At 52.7% G+C, this 10,000-nt stretch overlaps 1 non-coding gene across 1 annotated transcript in view; it reads left to right on the top strand.

Annotated features, from left to right (window-relative positions):
• The first annotated feature begins 8,654 nt into the window (after window positions 1-8,654).
• LOC124608823 overlaps window positions 8,655-10,000 on the top strand; it is a 1,910-nt gene continuing 564 nt past the window's right edge. The window contains exon 1 of the ribosomal RNA XR_006979384.1: window positions 8,655-10,000. This exon is cut by the window's right edge and continues 564 nt beyond it. This is a non-coding gene — a ribosomal RNA (small subunit ribosomal RNA).

Below are 10,000 nucleotides of genomic sequence, written 5' to 3'. Positions count from 1 at the left end.
GGTTCGACTGTGGCATGGTACAACTGGAGTTTCGTGCGTTGGCTGAGGTATGAGCTCTTCAGAAAGGGGAGGAGAGCTCCCAGCATTTTGAGGCCAGACGTCTTCTTCTCCATAATGTGATGACTATACAACAGTTTGGCGTCTAGATGCACTCCCAGGTATTTTACAGTTGTTGCCCAGGGGAGTGGCTGGTCTGATATCCGCAGGCGGTCATTGACGATGGGTCTCCGACGTGTGAAGACAATAACTTTGGTTTTTTCCGCATTGACCGTTATTTTGTTCATGTGGGTCCAGTGGTCCACTAAATCTAGTTGGCGCTGCATCCGTGTGACGAGGTGGTCCATTCTGGTGCCTGCAGTCAGGAGCGCTGTGTCGTCGGCATAGAAACTGGCAGTAACATGTGGCACCGTCGGGAGGTCGTTAATATATAAATTAAACAGCAGTGGAGAGATGACCGATCCTTGTGGAAGTCCTTCAAGGACAGGCCGTGTTGTTGAATTCCTGTCATCAATGCGAACATATAATCTGCGATCCTGAAGAAAATTGTTGAGAAGTTTTAAATAGCAGTCTGGTAGGGGAGTGGTACGTCGGAGCTTGACGATCAAGTTGCGTCGCCATACTTTATCGTAAGCCTTCTCTATATCGAGAAAGACGCCAATAGTATGTCGTTTCTTGTTGAAATTGTCCTGGATAGATTCCGTGATGCGCAGTAGTTGTAACTCAGCCGATAGCTTCGCCTGGAAGCCAAACTGCTCCGGTCGGATGATGTTGTGTGTCACAAGGACGTCCAGCAGGCGTTTCAGTAGGACACGTTCCAGTACCTTTCCCAGCGTCGGCAGTAAACTTATGGGTCTGTAGCTGCCAGGGTGTGAGAGATCCTTGCCCGGTTTTGGTATTGGCACTATTCTGGCAATCTTCCATGCCTCTGGGAAGTATCCAGTCCTGAGGCAGCTGTTCACTATCCGGGTGAGAAGCACAACAGGCTTTCTCGGGAGGTGTTTCAATTCCGTATTGCTGATTCTATCTGCTCCAGGTGAGGTGTGTTTGCTATACTTGATAATCCTCCGAATTTCCTCCGGCGTTGTCAGCCGGGGCATAGTGTTAGTCGGGGCGTCCCGAATAGCTTCCCATTCCGCCGCTGTGGCCTCCTCTGCACGGTGGAGTGCATCATCTCCATCCTCCGTGGGGGGCGTAGTCATCTGTTGTTGGTATGTATCCGCATACAGCTCCGCCTGCGCCAGTGAGTCGTACAAGAGGCCATGGGGTCCTCGAATTGCCCTTTTGGGGGGCTGTTGCTGTCTGAGACTTTTAACTATTCGCCATTCATCTTTGGTGCGTAATAGAAAGTTGTCCATTTTGAGTTCCCATGTGTGTTGCTTCCAGTCCTGAACCTTCCGCCGGAGTTCTCGGGTTAGTCTGTGAGTTTCCCGTCTATCGTCCGGATGGCGGTAACGGACCCATCGTTTCCGACAGCGATTGCGCCTTGTCTTAAGCTCCTGCAGTGGTGGTGGAAACTCGTCATAATTGACTTCCGGTTGCAGGTGCTCCGTGAGTGCTCGTTGTTTCGCACTGGTAATCTTCTTCGTGAGTACTGCGACTGCCACATCAATCGCTTCTCTGGTAGTAACAACCTGGGTTGGTCGCACATTGTTGTTGAGGTACGCTTGGAACTGCTGCCAGTCGTAAGTTCTTGTCGTCGGCAGTGGGAGTTGCAAAGTAGCCCTCTCTATGAGTCCTAACACCGGTCTGTGGTCCGACGAAAGATCATCCAGCGTCCGCAGATGGAGATTCGGGTTGATGTTCTTGATTATGGCGATGTCTAGAACATCAGCGTCTTGTGTCTGGACGTAAGGTATCCTCGTCGGTTCCCGTGGTCCATGGACGGAAACATGTAAATTCTCAGCCAGTGAAAACAACATATGTCCTTTTGGGTTAGTCTTACGGGAATTCCAGGCAACATGTTTACTATTAAGATCCCCTCCAAGGAGGATCTTGTCGTAACCCTCTGTAACGGAGTAAAGATCTTCTGGGTGGAGAGGCTTCTTTGGGCTAAGGTAAGCCGCAATACAGGTAATGTTTCCGAGCGTCGTGTGGATTGTTACTGCCGTGGCCTCTAAAGTCTGGAGTTGAGGTAAACGTTCTTGGTGGTGACGAATACATTTTTTGATCAGAACTGCGGTCCCTCCACCCCGTTGGTCCCGTCTGTCCGTCCGGTAGATGTGCATGTTCCTCAAGCGCAGGTCGGTTGACTCGCGGAGATGTGTTTCGGAGACAAATGCTACGTCTATCTTGTGGCGATGTAAGAAGTCCGTGAATTCTATTTTCTTCGGTTTCAGGCCGTTGGCATTCCAAATGCAGAAGTTAAGATTCCTCGCGTGATGCCGTCTATCCATTTAGGGTGTATGAAAAGCTGTCAGTACGCTTTCTACAAGCGAGAGGATAGACGTCAGCTTCTGCTGGAGGGCGGTGAGTAGTTGAAGAATATCTGTTAACGCTGGTGTAAAGGTGGTCGACCAGGCAGATGACGTCTCCGCTGGTGTTGGAGTCGGCGGATGGGCATGTAGTGCTTCGGAGTACGTGCGCTGTTGTCTTGTCTGCCGTAGAGTCACTCTGGGTGCCGGTTGTGGTCGAGAGGCGATTGTTTCCACAGGGAGAGGTGCCGCTTGTTGTTGGGTGGCCGGAAACGCAGCCATGGCCGAGTTCTTAAAAATTATAGGCCGTTGTGGGGTCGACTTCTTTGGTGTCCTTCTAGTATATTTCCGTAGGAGTTCTTGAAATTTGGGGCAGCCACGGAAGGTCGCTGGATGTTCTTGTTCACAATTGGCGCACTTTGGGGGCGCCGTCCTAGGATGGGTACAATTCGATGATTTATGGGATCCACCGCAGCGGACGCAGCGTGCTGGCATGCTGCAGTAGTTCGCTGTATGCTCGAAACGTTGGCAATGTCGGCACTGGACTGGTCCTTCTTTACTGTTATAGGTTTCTATTATCACTCGTGTGTAGAGCAGGTATTTGACATCATAGATCTTGTCACTGTCTTTTCCGGATGGGAGGGTGACTCGGTACACAGGTTGCGGTATCAATTGTTTCGTCTTCTCGTCGCGTTCCTTAAATTGGTAGACTTGTAGCACTTTGAAGCCTTTTTCCTTGAGGGCATAGTAAAGTTGTTCTTCGGTAACTTCCGCCGGAAGGCGTTTGACAACTACTTTCAGTTCCCTGTCGTCTGGTGCTTGATGTGTAAAATAGGAGAAGTTGTGGTTCGTGAAGAATTTTATTGCACGCCTTTGGTCTTCGAAGGACTCAAAGTGGTATTTGATGCGGTCCTTTTGGTATATAGCTTTAAGGTTGCCCTCTAGAAGTCCGTTGAGCGTTTCATTGAGGTGAACGTAATCCTTTGTGTAATAAATTGTGACTGGGGGCACTTTGCGAAGCACATTCTTGTCTCTGTCCACGGCTTCTGCGGCATTAGAAGTTTGTCCCTGCGGCTTGTTGGTGGTTGATGGAGGCGCAGCTTGAGGTGTCAGTGGGGCGAATCGGTTCGTTGTGGGGATGGTCTCCGTTCGTCTCTTAGCCGGGTTGGCTAAGTCCTTGGCTAATGCGTTGCTTCTGCGCCGTTTGTTGTGTACGAGCGTAAAGTCCCCCTCTGCGTGTAGGGAGTCGTTGTCGTTGTCTGCTGGGAAGGCCGCTGCCATCTCCGCGTCGTCGACCGTTTGGTGGGAGTGCTGTGATTCGACATCTGAGTCCACAGATGGAGATGCCAGACAGGTGTCGTTATCCTGCTCTTGCGTTTCACGTGAATAGCGGATAAGGCGTTGTATGTCCTTCAGCGTTTCTTTGTCCTCCTCCCGACATATATCGAGCCTTCTGGCGGAGTCCTGGCGGTCGTCTTCATTGCTGCGTCCGTCGTGATGTGATGTATGGCCAACGTCCGAATATGGTTTCGTCGTGTGGTGTGTAGTTTTCTGCGGTCGAATAGCGCCTGTCGATCGTCGTTCTATCCTGTCATGAACCGGTGCCGTAGCCTGGGTCGTCAACCTGGGATCCGTCCTGTGTGGAGCGGCCGCTGGAGCGTCCGGCGGGCCAGGCCCAACCGACCGACCAGCGGCCGACTCCAGCGCGTCCGAGGCGGCTGCCCCGGCCGCGCGCGCATCGTCCTCGCTCGTCGGCATCGCGAACTCCGTCGTGTGTCGTCTGAGGCCTGACATGCACTACGTCCGCCATGTCGAGCGCACCACAAAACATACCGCCATCTGTAGGTCTCCCGCAGCATGACGTCCTGCAACGACGATACCGCCATCTATGAGACGCCAAGCCGACTAAGACAGCGATGGGCCCACAGTGCCCATCTTTCGACCCCACCCACAAAGCCTGCGTCCTCTGTCGACCACAGCACCCCAACGCCAGCGCCTCTGCCGCACGAAATCGTCGACCGGCAATCACTCCACCGGCGCCCCACCCCAACCGCCGAACTCGCAACTCCAGCGGATGAACGGCGGACTTTTCCCGCAGTCGCAATGTGCAATCCACCCCTATAACTTGCGTTTCATGAAGAGTTATGTCCAATATGCGACATTCCCGCTGTCCCTATACATGAGCTGCGAGCTGTACCAGTTACGAGCTAGAGACGCGATCGCGTTGCTCTCTGTACGAATGCCGATGCTGAGCGGTCAGCTAGGAGGCGCTCCATCCATGTCGGTACCGGTGGGCGTTGCACTCGCAGTCGCAAAAACGTACGGCAAGTATATTACTCGGAAGAGTTTATGACAGTCCAAGCCCCCCTGCGTGGGGAGCGTCTTTCTAGGCCATGACCCACCGGAAGGGCGCAGCGTCCCCCACCCCAGACATGTGACGTCACACTATCGGTATTGACGACTCGACTCATTGCTTATAATCATTTGCCACACACCGGTGGAAGCTGCCGAGACGAGTAGCTACATAGCGCGCTCGCCGTGGCACTAATGTACAGAGATACAACAGTTTCGACTGGAACCGGATTAAACGTATACACGGCGCTGATTAGTAATAGATGGACCCATCAGAATACAGATAATATATACAACTGTCCGTATACATGCTGAAAGACTCTGCTCACAATCACAACCACACGTCAGCCACACACTCTTATCACGCACTACTCTCCGCCTGTAACACGCACACAGACAATATGTAAGCACCAGCATGGAACAACACCCAGTGCATCCTCTCCGCCACATGAGACAATCCACACTGTCATAACCAGACTGGGAGGTCCACTCAGAAAACGGAATATCCCACCCTCCCGACAACCACCATTGCTCAGCTAAGCCACCAACACCCACACATGTCCTACACAGGGGTGCACCCAACATCACAATACTGCCCCCTCTCACAGCACACAAACAATGGCAGGAATGAAAGACACAGGTCTCCCACAAGCATGGAATCGGAGCGCCGCCTGTCATGAGCCAAAGGTGTATCCTGACGTGGCAAATCAGATGATGCCGCAGGCATCCACTTACTATAATCACAATCAACAAACCGACCGGCCGCCCCCCCCCCCCCATTACACCTTTCCTTACAACAATGTGTACCTTAACCTAAACTATACTGTACCTTAACCTAACCTATACGGTACCTTAACCTAACCTATATTGCGCCTTAACCTAACCTATATTGCGCCTTAACCTAACCTATATTGCGCCTTAACCTAACCTATATTGCGCCTTAACCTAACCTATGTTGCGCCTTAACGTAACCTATGTTGCGCCTTAACCTAACCTATGTTGCGCCTTAACCTAACCTATGTTGCGCCTTAACCTAACCTATGTTGCGCCTTAACCTAACCTATGTTGCGCCTTAACCTAACCTATGTTGCGCCTTAACCTAACCTATGTTGCGCCTTAACCTAACCTATGTTGCGCCTTAACCTAACCTATGTTGCGCCTTAACCTAACCTATGTTGCGCCTTAACCTAACCTATGTTGCGCCTTAACCTAACCTATGTTGCGCCTTAACCTAACCTATGTTGCGCCTTAACCTAACCTATGTTGCGCCTTAACCTAACCTATGTTGCGCCTTAACCTAACCTATGTTGCGCCTTAACCTAACCTATGTTGCGCCTTAACCTAACCTATGTTGCGCCTTAACCTAACCTATGTTGCGCCTTAACCTAACCTATGTTGCGCCTTAACCTAACCTATGTTGCGCCTTAACCTAACCTATGTTGCGCCTTAACCTAACCTATGTTGCGCCTTAACCTAACCTATGTTGCGCCTTAACCTAACCTATGTTGCGCCTTAACCTAACCTATGTTGCGCCTTAACCTAACCTATGTTGCGCCTTAACCTAACCTATGTTGCGCCTTAACCTAACCTATGTTGCGCCTTAACCTAACCTATGTTGCGCCTTAACCTAACCTATGTTGCGCCTTAACCTAACCTATGTTGCGCCTTAACCTAACCTATGTTGCGCCGTAACCTAACCTATGTTGCGCCGTAACCTAACCTATGTTGCGCCGTAACCTAACCTATGTTGCGCCGTAACCTAACCCACGTTGCGCCTTAACCTAACCTATATCGTACCTTAACCTAACCTATATCGTACCTTAACCTAACCTATATCGTACCTTAACCTAACCTATATCGTACCTTAACCTAACCTATATCGTACCTTAACCTAACCTATATCGTACCTTAACCTAACCTATATCGTACCTTAACCTAACCTATATTGCCCCTTAACGTAACCCATATTGCGCTGTAACCCAACACACGTTGGGCCTTAACCCAACACACGTTGGGCCTTAACCCAACACACGTTGGGCCTTAACCCAACACACGTTGGGCCTTAACCCAACACACGTTGGGCCTTAACCCAACACACGTTGGGCCTTAACCCAACACACGTTGGGCCTTAACCCAACACACGTTGGGCCTTAACCCAACACACGTTGGGCCTTAACCTGCTCTGTAATTGTCATACGACGCGTTAAATTAGTGTAGTGTTGCCTAACTGCAACCCCCGCAATATAGTTTGCTACTCGCACTGCCCGGTCCCCAGTGTATCGCTTCATGTTAAACACCTTGCAGCTATACACTGTAATGTGGATGGCAGCAGGACGTACATGCTCAATGCCCTTTGCAGTTGTTCATTGGCATTTGCAGTTGTTCATTGGCATTCGCATGGCGAAGCACGTAGCCTACGCTGTGGTACGGCCTGTGTCAACTGTCCGCTGATGTTGTACGTCCAAATCACACACTGTACTGCACATTGGTCCTCATGTACTGAATGATACATCGTGGTACATGTGACCGTACAACGACTGCGCCAACAACGGCGAACCATGCGGTCCAAATGTTGTGCACTCAGCTACGTGTCGTCTCCCTATAAGAGCTGGATTGCAGTGTGGTATGCCCTGGATGGCGATCAGCATGAGCCGTCTGTTGATGTAGTGGCGCGTGTTGTCAGACGTAGTCGTCTCTTCTCACACACCGTGATAGCATGGTGCACTGCGTTCCACATCTGCGACATGCGACAGAGGCCGGTTGACAGTCGTTCGCGCAATGGACATCGCATACGTACGGGGGCCACCTTCCACGTGTTCGCGAAGCGTGCACATGTTGTTGCGTGTATGTGGGCAGACATAGTGTGTCGTGACACCTGACACAGGCATGCAACAATCGTTGAATTTGCAAATGGCGATGAACGCCTACGTTTGCTGGTGACGTTACGCAAATGAACAACTGGTAAACCGTTGTGGTGCGGTTGTTCTCGCTAGAGGTGAATCAGTGATGGCGACGATCGGTTGAGCTACCAACCGGTTGTTCCAGCGATACCCACCATGCCCACGAACGTGAATGGCATCTGGGTGTGAAGCGATACGCGGCGGTGGCTGGGTGGGACCGTCCCCGGCCGGTGAGGGGGGGCCTCCCGGCGTGCTGGCCGCGCGGTGCGTGGGCGCACGCGCTACAGCCGGCTGGTGGGGGCGGCCAGTGGCAGGCGCGCCGGCCGACGGAGGCGGCAGGCGGCGCAGCTGCGCGCCGGCGCACCCTGCACGCGGCGCCGTGCGGCCAAAGTAGGTCCTCGCGGGCCCGGTGCGAAGCGCGGTGGACATCTGCAGTGTGCTGGTCCGATTGAGGACTGTGTGCGCTGAGGATGCGCCGCCGCCCGGCGCTCGGCGCCGCGACGCCGTCTGCTGCTCGGTCGCCTCTGCGGTTCTCGCAGGTGGTTTGTATCGCAGCTGTGCGGACGTGTTGGCGCGTGCGCTGTGCTGGGAGAGTTCGCTTCGGCACCCAAGTGGGGCTTTTGTCCTTCTGTGGCGCTGGCGTTGGAGCTGCCGGTCACCGTAGGTGGCGCGTGTTGTCTCCCGCCGGCAATGCCACGACAGCACGCTCCCGGGCCTCTGTCGGCAGCGGCAAGCTCAGTTGGGAGCACGGGTGGTCGCACCTAAAGCGTCTACTCGCCAAACTCCGGGCGATTGCGCCTCTCTCGAACCCGACCAAGTACTTAGGACGGCGCTGCGCGCCGCCGGGACCTGAGAGGGTTTCGAGGTGTATGGTGCAGGGGAGCTCAGCCTCCTCCTGTTTGCAGAATAATTGAGCGGACGCTTGCGTGTTCGCGCGGGCCCCCGGGACACACTCCCGGGCGGCCGGCTGCTCAGCTCTAGTTGACGCAGCTCCCTGGTTGATCCTGCCAGTAGTCATATGCTTGTCTCAAAGATTAAGCCATGCATGTCTCAGTACAAGCCGCATTAAGGTGAAACCGCGAATGGCTCATTAAATCAGTTATGGTTCCTTAGATCGTACCCACGTTACTTGGATAACTGTGGTAATTCTAGAGCTAATACATGCAAACAGAGTCCCGACCAGAGATGGAAGGGACGCTTTTATTAGATCAAAACCAATCGGTCGGCTCGTCCGGTCCGTTTGCCTTGGTGACTCTGAATAACTTTGGGCTGATCGCACGGTCCTCGTACTGGCGACGCATCTTTCAAATGTCTGCCTTATCAACTGTCGATGGTAGGTTCTGCGCCTACCATGGTTGTAACGGGTAACGGGGAATCAGGGTTCGATTCCGGAGAGGGAGCCTGAGAAACGGCTACCACATCCAAGGAAGGCAGCAGGCGCGCAAATTACCCACTCCCGGCACGGGGAGGTAGTGACGAAAAATAACGATACGGGACTCATCCGAGGCCCCGTAATCGGAATGAGTACACTTTAAATCCTTTAACGAGTATCTATTGGAGGGCAAGTCTGGTGCCAGCAGCCGCGGTAATTCCAGCTCCAATAGCGTATATTAAAGTTGTTGCGGTTAAAAAGCTCGTAGTTGGATTTGTGTCCCACGCTGTTGGTTCACCGCCCGTCGGTGTTTAACTGGCATGTATCGTGGGACGTCCTGCCGGTGGGGCGAGCTGAAGGCGTGCGACGCGCCTCGTGCGTGCTCGTGCGTCCCGAGGCGGACCCCGTTGCAATCCTACCAGGGTGCTCTTGAGTGAGTGTCTCGGTGGGCCGGCACGTTTACTTTGAACAAATTAGAGTGCTTAAAGCAGGCAAGCCCGCCTGAATACTGTGTGCATGGAATAATGGAATAGGACCTCGGTTCTATTTTGTTGGTTTTCGGAACCCGAGGTAATGATTAATAGGGACAGGCGGGGGCATTCGTATTGCGACGTTAGAGGTGAAATTCTTGGATCGTCGCAAGACGAACAGAAGCGAAAGCATTTGCCAAGTATGTTTTCATTAATCAAGAACGAAAGTTAGAGGTTCGAAGGCGATCAGATACCGCCCTAGTTCTAACCATAAACGATGCCAGCCAGCGATCCGCCGCAGTTCCTCCGATGACTCGGCGGGCAGCCTCCGGGAAACCAAAGCTTTTGGGTTCCGGGGGAAGTATGGTTGCAAAGCTGAAACTTAAAGGAATTGACGGAAGGGCACCACCAGGAGTGGAGCCTGCGGCTTAATTTGACTCAACACGGGAAACCTCACCAGGCCCGGACACCGGAAGGATTGACAGATTGATAGCT

The sequence above is a fragment of the Schistocerca americana genome, chromosome 3 (genome assembly GCF_021461395.2).
Source record: "Schistocerca americana isolate TAMUIC-IGC-003095 chromosome 3, iqSchAmer2.1, whole genome shotgun sequence".
Classification (NCBI taxonomy): Eukaryota; Metazoa; Arthropoda; class Insecta; order Orthoptera; family Acrididae; genus Schistocerca; species Schistocerca americana.
This window is presented reverse-complemented; position numbering and strand designations above follow the sequence as displayed.